This window comes from Bos mutus, chromosome 21 (assembly GCF_027580195.1).
Source record: "Bos mutus isolate GX-2022 chromosome 21, NWIPB_WYAK_1.1, whole genome shotgun sequence".
NCBI classification, from domain to species: domain Eukaryota; kingdom Metazoa; phylum Chordata; class Mammalia; order Artiodactyla; family Bovidae; genus Bos; species Bos mutus.
Genome location: NC_091637.1, coordinates 29,249,943 through 29,269,852, shown reverse-complemented (window position 1 = coordinate 29,269,852; position 19,910 = coordinate 29,249,943). Strand labels below are relative to the sequence as shown.

General features: G+C 41.4%; 1 protein-coding gene and 1 pseudogene across 1 annotated transcript in view; both read right to left on the bottom strand.

Annotated features, from left to right (window-relative positions):
• Positions 1-19,910, bottom strand: part of OTUD7A (OTU deubiquitinase 7A) — a 389,986-nt gene that overhangs the window by 242,362 nt on the left and 127,714 nt on the right.
• LOC102271214 (small ribosomal subunit protein bS16m pseudogene) overlaps positions 14,096-19,910 on the bottom strand; it is a 119,130-nt pseudogene continuing 113,315 nt past the window's right edge.

The following is a 19,910-nucleotide window of genomic DNA, read 5'->3' as shown; positions in this document are numbered from 1 at the left end:
ACCATCAACCCTGGTGACCTTCCAGATAGCTGTAGCTCTACTAGCCTCAGTGAGGATAACATGGAGCAGGCTCCAGGCAGACCCAGGAAACAAACCTTGCAGATGACTCCTGCGACCTGGGGGCTATTAGTCACTGTCTAACTAATTGTTGTGCTAAGTCCTTCCATTCACCCCATGGCTTCAAACATCCTCTCTCTACTGATGACTCTATGCTTTGTAATTCTGCTGCTGCTAAGTCACTTCAGTCGTGTCCGACTCTTTGCGACCCCACAGACGGCAGCCCACCAGGCTCCCCCATCCCTGGGATTCTCCAGGCAAGAACACTGGAGTGGGTTGCCATTTCCTTCTCCAATGCATGAAAGTGAAAAGTGAAAGTGAAGTCGCTCAGTCATGTCCGACTCTTAGTGACCCTATGGACTGCAGCCTAGCAGGCTCCTCCGCCCATGGGATTCTCCAGGCAAGAGTACTGGAGTGGGGTGCCATTGCCATTCTAGCACACACCTAACCCCTGAGCTAGGAACCGGGTTGTTTTGGGGGTTTTTTTTGGCTCTACCTCTCTCAACTTACAAACTCTTCAGTGCCCAGGGCTCTGTCATGGGCTCCTTTCTCTTCTCTGTCTACACCCTCCCCCTCAGTAATCGATTCTGCATCAGGCTTGGGAAATACTGTTTCTGCAATGGTGTTTTCTAAAGCCTGGCTAACACCTGTCCACTTTATTCCTGGATGATGCCTGCATTATTCTGGACTCTCAGAACTCAATAGAAATATTGTCCCTGCCTCCTGAATTACACTCTTGAATTGAACAATAGTGCCTAATATAAAAGAGGTCCTTGAAAAAGTCAACACACAATTTGATAAAGAGGTAGGAAAAAATGTAATAATAAAAAAAAAAATCTTTAACAGTTTAACTCAGGAAAAAAGGAAGGAAAAAAGAAGGGAAAGGTAGATGCAGCTTTGTTACATCAAACGGAAAACGCAAAAACTGAAAACAGAATGTTGCCCCATGTCAGCAGGAACCTTCATCAACAATCATATTTGAGAAGCACAAGAAAAAAACCAAAACATGGGACAAAGAACTATAATCAGTATTTTGTAATAACCTATAAGGGACAATAATATGTATTATTGTATTATATAATATGTATATATAATATGATATATGTATTATTATATATTATATATTTATGAATTACTGTGCTATGCACCCGAAACTTACACAACACTGTAAATCAACTATACTCTAACAAAAATTTAAAGATAAAACATTAAAAAATAAAAGCACTGAAAGGCTTTAGAAATCTAAAGCAAATAAATACAGATTTTCGTTAGCTGATAGCAGCTCTTCTATGTGCAGACTTGAAACTTTTTCATTTGGATATGAATTTTTTTATTGCATAGATTTATAATCATGAAAACTTGGTTTAAAATTGTAGTGGTTTTGAGACTCCCTTTCTACTACAAACTGTTACATGTAATTCCCTTACTTACATGTTCTTAAACTCTTAAACCATGATTTTGCTTCCAAAAAAAAGAGGCAAGAACTGAACCCAGCTCTCTTTCTAAAACACACATTCCCCATGAATGTACCCTCAAGGACACAGCTCACGCAGGACCACAGTCAGCGGGACACTGCAATGGCGGTCCCAATCACTGCATTAAGTCACTGTCCCCACCAGCCATGAGCACATTGTGGAGTCAGTTTGAACGCTGGAGGTGGGGCAGCACTGGAAGGACTCCCTGGGTCAACAGTTTGCAACAGGAGAATGATTCTCATTGCATGAAGGGACCCAGGTTCTGGGAAGAGCTACCTGAAACTAAGGTGGAAAATGGCAACAATAATAGAAAAATACATTCAGCCTACCTCACTGTGTTGTATCAAGAAACAAAAGTCTTCACTTTACAATCACGCATCAAGCCTATGATCAGAATGGCGAGGCCAGTGGAGGTGGAGACAGGAGCGTGTGGGACAGGCCACCCAGAGCAGCCTGCAGGGGTACTGGGTGGGTCCCAGGGCTCACTCACCTGGAAGAGATTCTCTTCCCCATCAGGTCCCAAATCCATCACCCTCTCATCACCAGAACAATACCCTGGCCCTCCTAGACTTCCCACCTGGAAGCCCATACTCTGTGGTTCATCCCTCTGCCTCACCCCCATGTCCCAGTGTCTGGCACAGAGCAGCTGAGATGATCCCCACTTCTCCTTTCTATTCCCAGCCCCATTCTATTCCCCACAGAGGAACTTTACTGATGTTTGAAACCAGAACATGTTTTGCCCTGACCTCAAATTCTAAGGTGGCCTTTTCCTACATATGGAATCAAAATAGAAGCTCCTTTCCATGTCCCAGGAGCAGAAGACTTCTGGCCCCCACCTTACCCCTCCAAGTTTTCCCTTACACTTTTTCCTTCCATCATTTCACTCCTGTCCCTCTTAGTGTCTCCCCTCAGATCCTCTACACATTCTTCCTCCTTTGTCTGCAACTTTTCCTGCATTGATTCACACACATTCTCACATCCTATGTCACTTGCTAAGAGGCTTCCACTGGTTAATGTACCTATTAAGTCCCATCTGTATTTTCCCATAGAACTCACTTTTTTCCTTAACTGTGCTTCACATTAATTGCAGTAGATACATGTGCATGTGTTAGTATCTTTATCCTTCATTGTACTGGAAGCTCCAGGGAGGGGTGGGCCACGTCTGTTAACCTTCACTGGAAACCAGCGTCTGGCACACAGATACCTAGAGAGTGTCAAATAAGGACACCTATATAGTTTATTGGGTAAATAGGTAATTGAAATTCATAACTGTGACGCCCATAGGTTAGCAAAACAGCATGGACTCTTGGGCCTGGCTTGTGTCCTAACACAAACACTGAGTGTCATGAGAAGGAAGAGGTAACAGCAAGGAAGTTCAATGCCCAGGACATGCCGGCAACTGGCTACAGTCACCATTGTTCTCGTTACTGTAGAAGCTTGAATTTAGACTAGCCGGGAAGGTGTCAAGTGCTCAGAGCAAAGAGCTGAAGACAAGGCTTGCTGAATGTGGCCTTTCCATGTTTTTTCTTTTAAAGTTAAAATGACATAGCAGATCTGACACCTGGTATACCTTCAAGGGCATTCCATACAGTGCCTGGAGAAAAAAATAATATAACTAAAATGGGGTCTTATTTTCATTCTCTACTTTCAGACTTTAATCCCCTGCCTCCTGGACCTTAATCCCATCTCACTCGCATTCCTGTCAGGAACCAGCTCCCATGCCTCGCCCAGGATCACAGCACCCTGCTGTCAGCACAGCTCACTGCCTCCCTGGACCGCAAGGCCTCCTCCAAAGCTCTGTCCCAGTTCCAGCCTTCCTCCATCATCTGATCTCTCGACCTTGTCGCCTACACCTGCCCCACCACTTTCCTCTTCGTGTGCACGAGGCCCTCCGCCCTTTGCTTTCTACCCTCATTTCTCCCATTGAGTCTCATATTTTCCCTTCTCTCTCCCATGATACTGATGATCCCTATCATGGAGTGAATGTTTGTATCTCCCTAAATTCATATGTTGATGTCCTAATGTGCATCGTGATGACATTAGGAGGTGGGGCCTTTAGAAGGCAATTATGACCTTCATGACCTATGAGTGTCCTTATAAGGAGAGGCATGCGGGAGATGATCTCTTTCTGCCTCATGAGGACACAGCAAGAAGGTGACCGTCAGCAAATCAGGAAGAGAGCCCTCACTGGAACCCAACCATGCTGGTCCCTAATCTCGGACTTTCAGTCTCCAGACTGTATGAAATACATTTCTACTGGTTAAGTCCCCCTGTTTGTCGTAGTTTGTTATAGCAGCCTAACTGACAGAGATTATTTCTTGTACTTCAAATTCTTGTCTCTGTCATGGTATTTTACTCTTCTTTTCTCCTCCAGGTCCCCATCTTCCACTTTTAGTGCTGGTTCTCTGTCTTCTCTCATTATCCTGCTGTGGACTTCTGTCAATGCTTTGCTTGTGAGAGTCCATCTGTCCATTTCCTACGCTCCAAATAGCCTCTATGTATCTGACTATGAAATGTCTACATTCCAGCAAGCCTACCAAGGCTAACTCAGTCCGTTCTTCAGTTGTGTGCTGGGGGATTTTATTTCCTGAAGATCACAATGCAGTAATCACATGGGATGACATGGGGTCAAGTGTGTTTCCTGCAAAGGGGCAGCACAGTGGGCTCGGAGGAGGTGACCTGAGTTAAATCCCAACACTGTCATTTCTGATCTACATGACTCTGGGCAGGACACGTAGGCTTTCTACACCTTGGTATCCTCATCTCCCACATGGGATTGCACTCAAGGGGTTGCTGTCATCACACAGAGTGAGATTCAAAGGGTCTGTGGGGAGGATAATGATGAAAGAAAGTGCAGAAAGGTCCATGGACAGTTCAAGCTCAGTGCAAGTTGATGCCTTCTGCACTGGAGCAGAATATAGCAGTTTCTTGGTCAAGTCACGGTGATGTCAAAGGTAAAAATTTTTAAATATATAAATATAAAACATAATGAGGACTGGCTCCAAGATCCGCTTTTCTTCCTAACTGGTGAGGTTATCTCTTTAAGGGTTTCAGTAACTGGGTGGCACAGGACTACTGGGATCAAATGTCTGTGGCATAGTTTGACTGAGCTGTGGTATTCAAGCTCCAGAAATTGATTTATCAATTTAAATACTGTTACTATTTGATGTGGTAGCCAAATGCAGTTGGATCGTGTCCATTTTTATTCTTCTCTAAGCAAGATTCCCCCCTTTACATCCTATAGAGGCGTTCCATAATCAGAAGTTGGGAGATGTATTTTGATTTTGCATTTTAAAGAAGTAAGATAAGCACACAGATATTTATAGCAGCTTATTCATAACTGCCAAAACTTAGAAGCAACCAAGATGTCTATGTTCTACAGAGGTGATTGGCTAAATAAATAATGGTGCATCCAGACAAGGGAAAATTATTAAGTGCAAAAAAGAAATGAGGTAAAAAGGTACAAAAACACAGGGATGAACCTTAAATGTATCTTACTGTGTGAAGGAGGCCAATCTGAAAAGTCTACATCTTGTATAATTTCAACTGTGTGAATTTCTAGAAGAGACAAACTACCCAGACAATGAAAAGATCCATGGTTTCCAGGGGTTAGGAGGCAAGAAGGGACAAAGAGGTGGAGCACAGAGGATTTTAGGGCAATGAAACTATTCTGTATGACACTCTATACATGTACATGTATAGGTCAGGGGCTCTACATGTCATCTTACATTTCCCCAAAACCACCGGATAGACACCACCAACAATGAACCCTCATGCGAACTATGTATGTACTGGGGGTGACTAGGTGTCAGTGTAGGTTCATTAATTGTAACAAATACACTGCTCTAGTGGGGGATGTTGATAATGGGGTCCCTATGCATGTGTGGGGCATGCGGGTATATAGAAAATGTCTTAAATTTGCTGTGACTGCCCTAAAAATAAAGTCTATTTAAAAAGATTAAGATAGGAAATTATTCCCAATAAAAAAGTACATTTCAATACATCATCACATAGAGTAACCCTTCTCAAACATGCTCTATTCCTTCTGGGAGCAGAAGGAGGAGAGCCCAGGGCAGGCCAAATTCTCTTCTCCTAACTTTCTGGAATTTCTTCTTCGACATTAAAATTATATATATAAAAAAAAACCAACAAAAAAACAGACTCAGAATCGCCTCAGCCCCTCCTTCACTCCACGGTCCTGTGTTTTTACATTCATTTGCTTTCCATGTAGCTCAGTTGGTAAAGAATCTGCCTGCAATGTGGGAGACCTGGATTCAATTCCTGGGTCGGGAAGTTCCCCTGGAGAAGGAAATGGCAACCCACTCCAGTATCCTTGGCTGGAGAATCCTATGGACAGAGGAGCCTGGCAGGCTACAGTTCATGGGATCCAAGAGTCGGACATGACTTAGAGCTATCTTTCTTTTTCTTCTTTCTTTTCTCAACCACTCAGACACACTGAACACCTGGATTCAATGGAATTTTTTAAACAGCAGAAATGCCACAAGAAGCTCCCGATGGCTCTGACCTGTGGGCTTGATATTTACTCTGGGCTAGAGGTAATTGTGATGAAATGAGACTCAGAGAGAGAGGTCCAGTCCTGCCCAAGGGGTGGCAAGATAGCTTATCCTGTGTCCGAGTTCAACTTGCTTTGCCTTATGCTGGTTTCACCCTTAGATCAAAGGGAGGATAAATTCAGTGGTGAAACTTCAGCTTAGTAAACTAACCAAAACACACAGTTCACGGTAGAAAGCTGTTCGTGACATATGGCTAAAAGAGCCAAAAAGTGAATCTTGCAGTGTGCGCCCATTACCTGGAAAATCACTCTAGGAAGTTCTGTGGCACATCCAACAGGCATGCCGTTGACATGCTGACTTTATAAAGATGACCTCATGTAACTTTATATATATATATACATATACATATATATATACATATATATATATATATATACTGCCTCATGTAACTACATAACATATTATGGGGAAATGCTGTACTAATAAAGCTAGATGTGGTCCAATGGTTGTATTCTGCCTTCCCTTCCACCACTTCTAAGCATTTCTTCCAGTGCCTTTTCCCATAGAATACTTGTTTCTGGGGTTACATCCCATTTTCTTGGCTATATTTTCCTTTGGGTATCAGTCTGTGTGTTCTGCTGCGGTTGTAAAAATCTCACCCAAATGGCAGCCCAGAATCCTCCCCTTGACCATGAGCAGGATCACTAACTCCTCTGCATTCAGCAGCCAAAACCAAGAAGTGTCACTTGCTTGGTGTCTCAGCACGCCATGGTGGGCTCTGGCATCCGAGTTTCAATCCTGACTCAGGATCCTGATGGCTGAGTAAATGTGGCCAAGTGGGTGATTTATTGGAGCCCTGCCTTCTTCTTGAGGGTTCAGTCCCTGGGTTGGGAAGATCCTCTGGAGGAGGACATGGCAACCCACTCCAATATACTTGCCTGGAGAATCCCATGGACTGAGAAGCCTAGCAAGCCACAGTCCATAGGGTAGCAAACAGTCGGATATGACTGAAGTGACAGAGCATTTGTCATGCTTTCTTTATATCTCATCTCGTTTCACTGCTGAGGGTGAAATATTGTGATACTGTGGTACATCCCAAGGGTTCAGCACAGAGTCCAGGGCAGAGTGGATAGATCTTGATGATGGTGATGACAATATCTGCTGGTATTCCCTCCCCTGAGCCCAGCACATTCCAGCTCTTTGTGACCCCCACCCACATCCCCAGACTCAGTCAACATGGGCTACTCATCCTCTGAGTCCCAAAAAACAGGATCTTGCTTTTTCTCGAAGTTCCTCCCACCTTCTGCCTCCTTTTGCACAGCTTTCATGTTCTGCTCCACTGCATGGCTCATTCCTATTGGCCCTTCAGAATTCATCTTAAATACTGTTTCCTCCAGGAAGCCTTCCTGGGCTGCACTGACCAGATCAGGGCAGCTCCTTGCTCACTGTTCTGAGTGTGACCTTGACTAACAGGGAGCAGAGGTCACATCTGTTTGATTCACTGCTGTCTGTCCAGGGCATGCTGAATGGTCAACTACTGTCTGTTGAATGATTTAAGAGTCATAGCTGGAACTGTCACCTTGGGAATCAACTGTAGATGGATGCTGTCTGGGTCCTCTCAGAAAAAGAACTCAGAACTCAAAGCTCAGCATCTGAAAGACAAGGAGGACTCAGGAAGAGACACGCACAGGCCCTCCAGACCCAGCCATCCAGAGGAGGATAGAAAGCCAGGGATATGGAGACAGGACAGCACGGAAACACTGATCATGCCTCCCAGGGGACGATGACATCATAAAAACGCTGCTTCAAAACAAATGCAAAACTGGAATACAATGTCAACCAGAATTCCAATGTTGTATTTTGGGGGAACTGAACGCAATTATTTTGAAGTATAAAGTATGAACTGATAGGAATAGTAGTAACATGAATAAACACAGCGAACATTTTTTATATTTATGGCTGAAGTGGCAGTGGGTGAGGGTATAGAAAAATATCAAGAACTGGACACAACTTGATAATCATAGACATCAGGTGCTGAATCTATGGGGATTCAGTATACTACTGTTCTGTATACACTTATAGAGGTTTAGTATTTTCCACAAAAAAATGAGGCACTCTCCTAAGCACTTTACATCTATTTTTAAAAGCAGACAAGAAAACCAAAGAACAGAATAATAGGGAGGGTTTGCTTTACCATAAAGGTGTGCTAGTCAATACATTATGATACCAATGTACACCCAACTGGCCTGTAGCTCTCAGGGAAAAGAATAGTTTACTTAGTAAATGAATCTGACAGAAAACAAACTTATACCCTACCCCACCTATACACAGAAGTAAATTCCTGGTAAATTAAAGACATAAATGTAAGACATGTAACTGTAAACATACCACAAGAAAATGTATTCAAATATTAAATAGCTGTATGACTCTGACATAAGCAAGACCTTTTTAAACAATGCAAGATACTCAGTAATTACAAAGAAAATAATAAAAAATACTTAACAGGATAATATTTCAAAATATGACAAACAACACAAAAATAGTTGCAACACATATTTCAGTAAAGTGCTAACCTCCCTTTAAATAAAGTCTTAAGATAAAGGCAAATGACTCAACAGAAACTCAGGCAAAAGACATGAAGAGGCAATTTATAGGAAAAAAATCCAGAAAGCCAAGAATGCATAAAAAAGATGCTCACTCTGAGCAGTAATCGTGAACAAACAATGCAAATTTCCAAAACCATATCATTATCAGACAGACTGGCGAAGAAGCTGGTGATGACACCCAGACACAAAGGGATTGAGGGAACTCTTTATGCTTTTGCATTTTTCGTACGAATGTAAATTTCTAAGCCCTTTTGGGAAAGTCATTTGAAAATAGCAATTCAAGTTCAAAATAAAGAGCTTGTTGACTCAGTGATCCCATTTTGGGAAATATATCTTATAGAAATAAAAACTAGTAGTATATTAGAAACTGTTCAATGACACTTAATAAAGACTTCTGAAGTGGCAGAAAATGAGAAAATCAGAATGCTTCTCAACAGAGAATAGCTGGATAAGCTGGATGGATTCATATGTTTAGAAAAGATAAACCAGACTTGATTTGTTGATCTGGAAGGACACCCATGACACACAGTTTGCTGAGGAAAGGAAGTATCACAGTAATATGGATGGCACGGAACCATTGACATCTGGTTGTATAAACAAGTGCAAAAGGCTCTTCTATATTTATAAATAGGTGCACAGGTGTAGCTAGTAATTTATACACAATATTTATTAGCGAAGGGAAGTATAAATTGGGGGGCATCAATAACATTTTAAAAATTCTTTTCATTGCTTCACTGGCTGGAGAAGTGAGGAATGTGGTTGAATACAGACCTAATCAGAGAGGAGGGGAAGGTTTACCAGGGTTGCTCTACGTCCCTGGATGACCACCCCAACAGCCGATCACAACTTCAGAGGGTCCTATGGGGTTGCACAGAGTTGGACACGACTGAAGCTACTTAGCAGCAGCAGAGGCATCTTGATAGAGCAACACAGGGAGCCCTATTTCCTGGGCAACTCAGGCGGATTATCTGCTCACCAGGAGGACAGCAACTGCTTTCCTGGGAGGAAAGGGCCAGAGCCAGGCCACTGTTGAGGGCCTTGATGGTGGTGTGCACGAGCACTGTCAGTGACATATCTTTGCAGTGTGCTGCTCATTGTGAGTTTTGAAATCCAGCCCAACAGAAAGCATAACCCCAGTAAGATGGTGCTTCCTGAGACAGGACGCAGAGGCTGAGTGCTGCCTGCCTATGGCATGTGATCCCCACAGCTGGACCGTGGTCCAGAGAGGCACAGACGTGATGCGTGGGTGTCAGGGCAGGCCTGACACCTGCATCCTTTAGCCTTTGTGCTCGGACAGGCTGGGGGCGGAAAAGCCAAGAAGCCATCCTGGCTTTAACACTATTCGAATTGTTCCTCCAATGAGGATTTTAAACTTCCATTTACACCTCCCAGGCTCACTGAAATCACTCCCACACTCATGCCAGGCTTCTACAAATGCCACATTGTGATCAGATGCTAAATGCAGTGGTCCTCAGAGAGGCTGAGGACCGCTTGGGAGGGGTGCTCACCCCTGGGTGGGGGCTTCAGAAAGACCAGGGACTGGTACAACATTCATTCCTGAGGAACAGCCCAGCTTCTCAAAGCGAAACTTGTGTGTGCGGGATCTACAAATATCAGAGGTATTTTTATGCCACTCACCTGGAACCAGTTGTCTTTGGAAGCCACTGAAGGCCCTCATCATGCTCATGAATGTGTGAAGCCAATGAACTGACAAACACTTGGTTTCTATCAAAAGGCAAATTCGAGGCCCATGTCTCAGTCACACACTTCAAATACTGGATCCAGTTTCCCACAAAACAACTGCATTTTCATACTTTCATCCTGCCTCTTCCTCAAAAAGTAAACACCCCCTACCCCTCAAACAAAAAACACACAAAAAATAAAACTTAAAGTAAATGGAGTATCTTAAAAGTGTTCACAGGTCATTGTAAAGCCCAGAAGGAAGGTAACAGCGTTGGCTAACTTGAGACTTTGAGTAGTTAAGTATGCACACTGTCGTTTCCATGGTAACATTAAAATAAGAGACATAAGTGCATGTAACTTTCAAATAATTACAAGAGAAAAAGTGAAATTCTCACATTTCTTCACCAGTAGCTTCTGAGTGTCTACCCTGGGTCAGGCTCTGTTTCAGGGCCTTGATATGTTCCTAAACAAAAGGGCAGAGACGCCCCAGGGGCTTCTTTTCTAACAGAGGCAGAGACACAACACAGGGCACCATAACTGGTGCACTGTACAGGGTGACAGAGGGAGCTGACTCCTACGAGAACAGGACAGGGTCAAGAGCAGGTGGAGGGCGAGGGGTGGCCAGGGCAGACCTCACAGAAAAAACGTTTGGAACAAGGGCGTGGAAGAGGTATGCCATGTGCATGGCAGGGTGAGAATGTCCAGCCCTGGGGGAGGAGGGTGGGGCTCTGTACTGTCAGAGGACCGGCAGGTGGTCACATGTCTCAAGTACACGGAGCAAGGGCAGTTGGGCAGCACCGAGGCCCGCAGGCACAAGGCCATGATGTTCCCCTAAGCACCATGGACAGCGCTCACTCTACACAGGCACCAAGCAGGCTTTGTAGGGAGGGGAAACTAGCTGACATGCTAAGAGGCTCACTCTGGCTGCTGCTTAGTGAGCAGATGGCCGGGGGAGGGCGGGGAGTGGGAGGAAGGACAGAAGCAGGGAGATGAGTCAGGAGGCCACCGCCTCACCCAGAGGAAGAAGGAGATGGTCTGGGCGGGACAGCAGCAGTGGGGGTGGTGAGAAGGGGTTGAATTCTTGATATATTTTGAAAAATCGATTTGAAAAAGAATCCAAAAGAAGGCAATAAACAAGGCAGGGGGCGAGAGGAGCAGATGTAAAACAAGTAAAGAAGCACAAGATGAGATGAGTAGATTTAAACCTAAATGTGTCACTAATTAAATTAAATGTAAAGACACCAGATGCTTCAGTTAAAAGCAATAAATTGGCAGACTGAATACAAAATTCAACAATATACTATTTATAAAAGCTTTCCTACGTGTAAAGATACAGAAAAGATGAAATTTTAAAGGTAATGTAAGAAATACACTATGCAAATTATAATCACCAGAAAACTGGTGTAGCTCTGTTAATATGAGAGGTAGAAGCATTTACTAGTGATAAAGACAATTACTTCCTAGTGATCAGATCAAATATCAGTGGAGACATTAAAAATTTGAATGTATTTTTGACAAACTTCACCTATTTGACATATAGAATTACACTTTAAAGAGCTGCAGAATACAAATGTTTTTAGTATGCATGGGACATTAACAAAATATTTCTTATATTTTGGGACGTAAAGAGTATCACAAGAAATTTCAAATGATGAACTTAAAATGTTCTCTAAAGAAACAAGTCAGACAGATAACTAGCAAATCCCCATATAGTTAAAAAATTTAACCCATACAAATAACCATAGGATTTGCTCCAAAATAATATAGGAGGCTGAAGTAGCAGTAGGCAAGAAAAAACAAGTTTGGACATGACTGGATAGTCATTAAAGATGGGTACATGGGGATTCATTATATTATTCTGTGTACATTTATATATATTTTATATTTTCATAGTTAAATGTTCAAAAATGTAAATAAAGTCAATAGGAAAAATCACCTGAGCTATCAGGTTTCCCCTATGAAAAATAAGATGAAATAAATAACTCAAGAGTGAAAGAAAAATCAAAACAGAAATAATAAAAGATTCTGAACTAAATTAATTGAAATATTTCCTATCAAAACTTGTGGGATGTAATAAAAGCAATAGTTAGAGGGAGTTTTATTGTTTTCAGTGCATAATGAGAAAATAAAAAGGACCAAAAATTTATGAGCCAAGCAGCCATTTCAAAGGGGAGAAAAAATTAGCAAAATAAACACAAAGGAATTAGAAGGAAGATCATAATAAAACACATAGATGGTAGATAGGATCAACAAAATCAACAATTAGTTTCATGAAAAGAATATTATTGATTAACTTATACTATGCAAAAACATCTATTTCTGCTTTATTGACTATGCCAAAGCCTTTGTGTGGATCACAATCAACTGTGGAGAATTCTGAAAGAGATGGGAATACCAGACCACCTGACCTGCCTCTTGAGAAATCTGTATGCAGGTCAGGAAGCAACAGTTAGAACTGGACATGGAACAACAGACTGGTTCCAAATAGGAAAAGGAGTTCGTCAAGGCTGTATATTGTCACCCTGTTTATTTAACTTCTGTGCAGAGTACATCATGAGAAATGCTGGACTGGAAGAAGCACAAGCTGGAATCAAGATTGCTGGGAGAAATATCAATAACCTCAGATACGCAGATGACACCACTCTTATGGCAGAAAGTGAAGAGAAACTCAAAAGCCTCTTCATGAAATTGAAAGTGGAGAGTGAAAAAGTTGGCTTAAAGCTCAACATTCAGAAAACAAAGATCATGGCATCCAGTCCCATCACTTCATGGGAAATAAATGGGGAAACAGTAGAAAGTGTCAGACTTTATTTTTTGGGGCTTCAAAATCACTGCAGATTGTGACTGCAGCCATGAAATTAAAAGATGCTTACTCCTTGGAAGGAAAGTTATGACCAACCTAGATAGCATATTCAAAAGCAGAGACATTACTTTGCCAACAAAAGTCCGTCTAGTCAAGGCTATGGTTTTTCCTGTGGTCATGTATGGATGTGAGAGTTGGACTGTGAAGAAGGCTGAGTGCCGAAGAACTGATGCTTTTGAACTGTGGTGCTGGAGAAGACTCTTGAGAGTCCCTTGGAGATCCAACCAGTACATCCTGAAGGAGATCAGCTCTGGGATTTCTTTGGAGGGAATGATGCTGAAGCTGAAACTCCAGTACTTTGGCCACCTCATGCGAAGAGTTGACTCATTGGAAAAGACTCTGATGCTGGGAGGGATTGGGGGCAGGAGGAGAAGGGGACAACAGAGGATGAGACGGCTGGATGGCATCACTGACTCGATGGACGTGAGTCTGAATGAACTCCGGGAGTTGGTGATGGACAGGGAGGCCTGGCATGCTGCGATTCACGGGGTCGCAAAGCGTCGGACACGACTGAGCGACTGAACTGAACTGATAGACAAATTGGACAAATTCAAAAAAACAAAAATAAAATTACAAAAATTGACTTATTTTTAAAAATATTTATTTTTACTTATTTGGCTGCACAGGGTCTTGGTTGTGGCATGCAAACTCTTAGTTGCAGCATGTGGTATCTAGTTCCCTGACCAGGGATGGAACCCGGGCCCCCTGTATTGGGAACGTGGAGTCTTAGCCATTGAGCCACCAGGGAAGTCCTCAAAGTTGATGTTAAATAACAGAAAATTTGAGTAGTGCTATAACTGTTAAAAAATTAAATTGACAATATTATTATTACTTTTTTACTTAATTCTATTTATAGACCTCTAAATATAATAAAAGTAAGAACTTCGCACAAATATTTTAAGAGGACTTCAACCTTGTTCCCACTGCTATGTTCACTGAAGTCAATTCTCTTGTTTCTGTAGCTTCTGTATCTGTTTTCTGAGCAGCTAAGAGCACTTATCATGCCTGTTTCTGTCACAACCTCTCAGCATTTGCGACCACCGTTAGATGCTGAGGGAAATAGCCAGAAAGACCCACAAACTTTTCCACAGGCTTAGAGAGGTGGGCTCCATAAGCAATACAATGCCACATCTGGTCCAGGTTGAGAGCAATGAGTTTCTTTCCATAATTATTGGACATTGGATCATAGGAGCCCAGCTGCTCCATGAAATGGCCATCCTTGGGACACTTGTTGGGGGAAACCACAATGTGGTAAAAAGGCCATTTGGTACAGCCACCCAGGGCAAGGCGGATGGTTAAGTGGCCTCCATGGCAGGCCTTGTAGAGGACAGTAGTGAGCTGGACCACGGCACAGCCAGAGGGCGCTGGGGCTGTGGACCAGCTGAGACGCCTTAGAGCCTTCCAGTGCCTGCATGGTAGGTAATTGGCTCTAGTGCCTCAGGCAGCATAGAGAACCAACTGTAAAAGTCAACACTGAAACAGCCTCACCCCTCCATGACCCCAACCCAGGCACCTCAGTGCCAGTAAACTTACATTAAAAAATCCTATACCTATCATCAGACTTTATGGTATAATATTAAACTTTTTCCCCTAATATTAGGACCAAGGTAAGCATATTCAGTCTGAACACTTGGATAGATCCCAGCCAGTGAAATAAGTGAAAAGGGTTGAAAAGGAAAAGCTTCTCTTTTTGCAGATGACATGAATGTCAGAACAGAAAATTCTAAGAACTCTATAACAAATAAATGCATTTAGCAAGACTGCAAGTTACAAGGCTAATATACAAAGAATCATTTGTATCTATACATATTAGCAGTAAACAGTCAGAAAGTGCAATTAAACTAAATCAATTTACAATGACTTTGGAAAAAATACTTACGAATAAATTTAGTAAGAAATACCAAGACTTTCTACACTGACACATAAAACTTTGTTGAGAGAAATTAGAGAAGACCTACCTAAACAAATGGAGCAATATACCATGTTTAAGGATTCAGAGAGTCACTATCATGGTCAATTCTCCCGAAATTGATCTGTAGATTCAATGAAATTCTATTTACAAATACCAGCAGCATTTTTATAGGAAACTGATAAAAAAAAAAGTCTAAAAATTAAATGAAAATTCAACTGCCCAAGATAGATAAAATTATCTTGATAAAGACTAAAGATGGAAGTCTTATAAAATTTTAAGAATTACCACAATGCTATAGTAATAAAAATGATATATATGTGAAGACAGTCTGATATATATGTGAAGACAGACATGCAGATCAGTGGGACCAAACAGAGGGTCTGGAAACAGACCCACAAATGTGCCAAAGCAACTCAATGATGAAAAGAAATATTTCAACAGATGGTATGGGGAAGAGCTACATTTTCATATGGAAAAATAATGTACCTCAACCCTACCTAATACCACACATAAAAATTAATTCAAGATGGATCACAAAACTAAACATTAAAGCTAAAGCTATAAAATTTTTAGAATAAAATTTAGGATTATATCTCTGCAACCTAGGGGAAGGTAAGGATTTCTTAGGATACAAAGACTAACAATCACAAAAGAGAGAAAAAAAATCAATATATTAGGCTTTATCAAAATTCAACATATCAACTCATCAAAAACACTATTTAGAAAAAAAGACAAATCATAAACTAGGAAAAATATCCATAAGACATATACCTGACAAATGACTTATTTGCAGAATCATTAAAAAACTATGACAACATTGAAAAGACAACCCACTTAAAAAAAAAAGACAAAAGGTTGGTAAAGGAACTTTAAAGGAATATACAGAACTGACAATAAGTACATGAAAATCTGCTCAATATCACTAGCTATCAGGAGTTAAAACCACAGAGAGATACCCTATCTGATACAAAGTAGAATGGCTCAAATTTAAAACTCTGACATCAAATGTTGGCGTGGATGTGGAGCACCTAGAATTCTCTCATAATCCTGGAGGGATTATAAAGATAATGAAACTAATTTGGTAAATATTTGGTACTTTTCTACAAAACTAAGCACACACCAACCTTATGATCTAGCAGCTCCACTTTTAGGTATTCATATAAGAGGATGAAAACACGTGTCCACACAAAGTTGTGTAAAGGAATGGTCAAAGCCACAATATTCACAATATCACAATCTGATGTCAATCAAGAATAGAATGGATAACTAATTTTGGTATTTTTTATGAAGTAATACTTATTGCGCTAAGTTGCTTCAGTCGTGTCTGAATCTTTGGGACTCTATGGACTGTAGCCCACCAGGCTCCTCTGTCCATGGGATTCTTCTACAGGCAAGAATACTGGAGTGGGTTGCTGTGCCCTCCTCCATGGGTAATACTTAATAGTCAATAATAAAAAGGGACAAACCTTGGCTACATGAAGCCATGTGGGTGAATCTCAAAAAAGCTGCAAATAAGAGAAATCAAACAGTATAGTTCCTTTTACATGAAGTTTTAGACTTGGCAAAACAAATCTACACTAAAAAAGTTTAGAAAAAGGGTTGCCTCTAGAGGAGAAATACCAACAACCTTAGATACACAGATGATACCATTCTAATGGTAGAAAGTGAAGAGGAGCTAAGATCATCTCAATGAAGATGAAAAAGGAGAGCAAAAAAGCTAGCTTGAAACTCAATATTAAAAAAAAACTAAGATCATGGCTTCCCTTGTGGCTCAGCTGATAAAGAATCTTCCTGCAATGTGGGAGACCTAGGTTTGATCCCTGGGTTGGGAAGATCCCCTGGAGAAGGGAAAGGCTACCTACTCCAGTATTTTGGCCTGGAGAATTCCATGGACTGTATAGTCCATGGAGTCCTAAAGAATAGGACACAACTGAGTGACTTTCACTTTCACTTTCAAGATCATGCCATCCAGCCTGATCACTTCATGGCAAATAGAAGGGTAAAAAGTGGAAACAGTGACAGATTTTATTTTATTGGGTCCAAAATCACTATGGACAGTAACTGCAGCCATGAAATTAAAAGACATTTGCTCCTTGGAAGAAAAGCTATGACAAACCAGGACAGCATATTAAAAAGCAGAGACATTGCTTTGCTGAAGAAGGTCCATATAGTCAGAGTTATGGTTTTTCCAGTAGTCATGTATGGATGTGAAAGTTGTACCATAAAGAAGGCTGAGCACCAAAGAATTGATGCTTTCAAAATGTGGTACTGGAGAAGACTCCCTTAGACTGAAAGGAAACCAAAGCAGTCAATCCTAAAGGAAATCAGTCCTGAATATTCATTGGAAGGACTGATGCTGAAGCTGAAGCTCCAATACTCTGGCCACCTGATGTGAAGAGCCAACTCACTGAAAAAGACCCTGATGCTGGGAAAGACAGGGTAGGCAAAAGGAGAAGAAAGTGACAGAGATGGTTAGATAACATCACCAACTCAACTGGCATGAATTTGAGCAAACTCAGGAAGATAGTGGAGGACAGAGGAGCCTGGCATGCTGCAGTCCATGGGGTTGCCAAGAGTTGGAAACAACTTAGTGACTGAACAACAATAAGAGGGTACTGACTGGGGAAAGTCACAGTGATGAGAAACTTCAATATCTTGATAGAGGTTTAATTTACATGAGTACATGCATTTGTCAGAATTTACTGAACCGTGGAATTAAAATGTGAATTTCACTTATTTTACCTAAAAATACTCCCACACAAATACCAAACTACAGTTAGTTGGTTTATTTTTTTCCTTTGTATTTAATGGTAATTCTGATACCACTTCCCATATATTCTAGATTTGAGCAAATAAGTAAATGTATTAAGGGAACTGAAAGGAAGGTATCCCACTACTGGTTAAAGGAGTTACAAATATGGAAAGGGTAGTGCTGATTGGTTGAAAGTATTAATATAAACTCTTGTTTTTCTGATAGATGGATAAGTGAAGTGAAGTAAAAGTCGCTTAGTCGTGTTTGACTCTTTGCAACCCCATGGGCTGTATAGTTCATGGAATTCTCCAGGCCAGAATACTGGAGCGGGTAGCCTTTCCCTTCTCCAGAAGATCTTGCCAACCCAGGGATTTAACCCAGGTCTCCTGCATTGCAGGCAAATTCTTTACCACCTGAGCCACAAGAGAAGCCCATGATGGATAAGTAGTTCTACATATATATACACGTTTCTTAATTCTGCAAAGGCTTAGAAGCAATGAGTACATCCAGCACCTATGTCTTCATTTAGGAATGCTGCTGCTGCTAAGTTGCTTCAGTCGTGTCCGACTCTTCGCGACCCCATGGCAGCCCACCAGGTTCCCCCGTCCATGGGATTTTCTAGGCAAGAGTACTGGAGTGGGGTGCCATCGCCTTCTCTGCCTTTAGGAATAACATTCTCTAATAAATGGAAATAGGACTTCCAAAAAAGGCTGATTTCTGAGCTGCTGCTGCTACTGCTGCTAAGTCGTTTCAGTCATGTCTGACTCTGTGCAACCCCAGAGACGGCAGCCCACCAGGCTCGCCCGTCCCTGGGATTCTCCAGGCAAGAACACTGGAGTGGGTTGCCATTTCCTTTTCCAATGCATGAAAGTGAAAAGTGAAAGTGAAGTCGCTCAGTCGTGTCTGACTCCTAGCGACCCCATGGACTGCAGCCCACCAGGCTCCTCTGTCCGTGGAATTTGCCAGGCAAGAGTACTGGAGTGGGTTGCCATTGCCTTCTCCAATTTCTGAGCTGAAGCATCATCAAATGATCTTGGAATACCTTGTCATAGAGGAAAGAAAAGAAGTGTTAAAATAACAATGGGCACGAATTCAAAGGACTCGAGCTCGGTTGAAGGAATCCTCTGTCAGTTAAATCTGGAGCAATCTGAGCATTAAAGGGAATAATGGAAGCAATAGAATAAAACTCTAGCTAAAATAAGGTCTACAAGTTCATAGAAACAGATGAACAAATAGGTTCTTCCACACAGATGTCAACATAAGACAAGTGACAGAGTGAGAAATTCATCAAAGGGCGCTAAAAGTAGGAGACAAAACTTGGATGGGAAAAATGCTACTCATTTACAAAGGGGAAACATTACTTTTACAGGGGAGAAACCTAGCTACATAACCAAGTGACCAGTTAAGATAGCCAGTAAAGAAAGAAATCAACATTACATGTCTTTTGATAGAAGGGATTAGGAAGGAGGTAGGACTATTTCTGAGGTATTACTGAAAATGCATAATCTGACTAATAATCAAAAAACCTCAGCAAACCCAAATTGGGGAACATTCTACAAATTAACCGGTCCATACTCTTGAAAACATCAAGATCAAGATAGATAAAGGTTTAGGAAATGTTCCAGATTTTAAAAACATACAATTAAGTGTAACCTAAGATTCTGAATTAAACCTTTGACCAGAAAAATAAACAGTTATAAAGGAAATTACTGGGAGAATTTATAAAATTGAGTCTAGACTATGGATTAGATAACAAAATTATACCAATGTTAAAATTTATGAATTTAGTTAATTGTACTGTGGTTATGTAAGATAATGGCTTCTTTCAGGAAATATACACTTAAGTTTTTCATGATAAATGGGCTTGATATCTCTATGTCTCAAATAGTTCAGAAAAACTGCTAACAGATAAATATACATAAAATATATGCTCATATACCTACAGATACTTTTATATACGGGCTTCTCTGGTGGCTCAGACTCTAAAGAATTGCCCGCAATGCAGAAGACCTGGGTTCGATCCCTGGATCAGGAAGATTCCCTGGAAA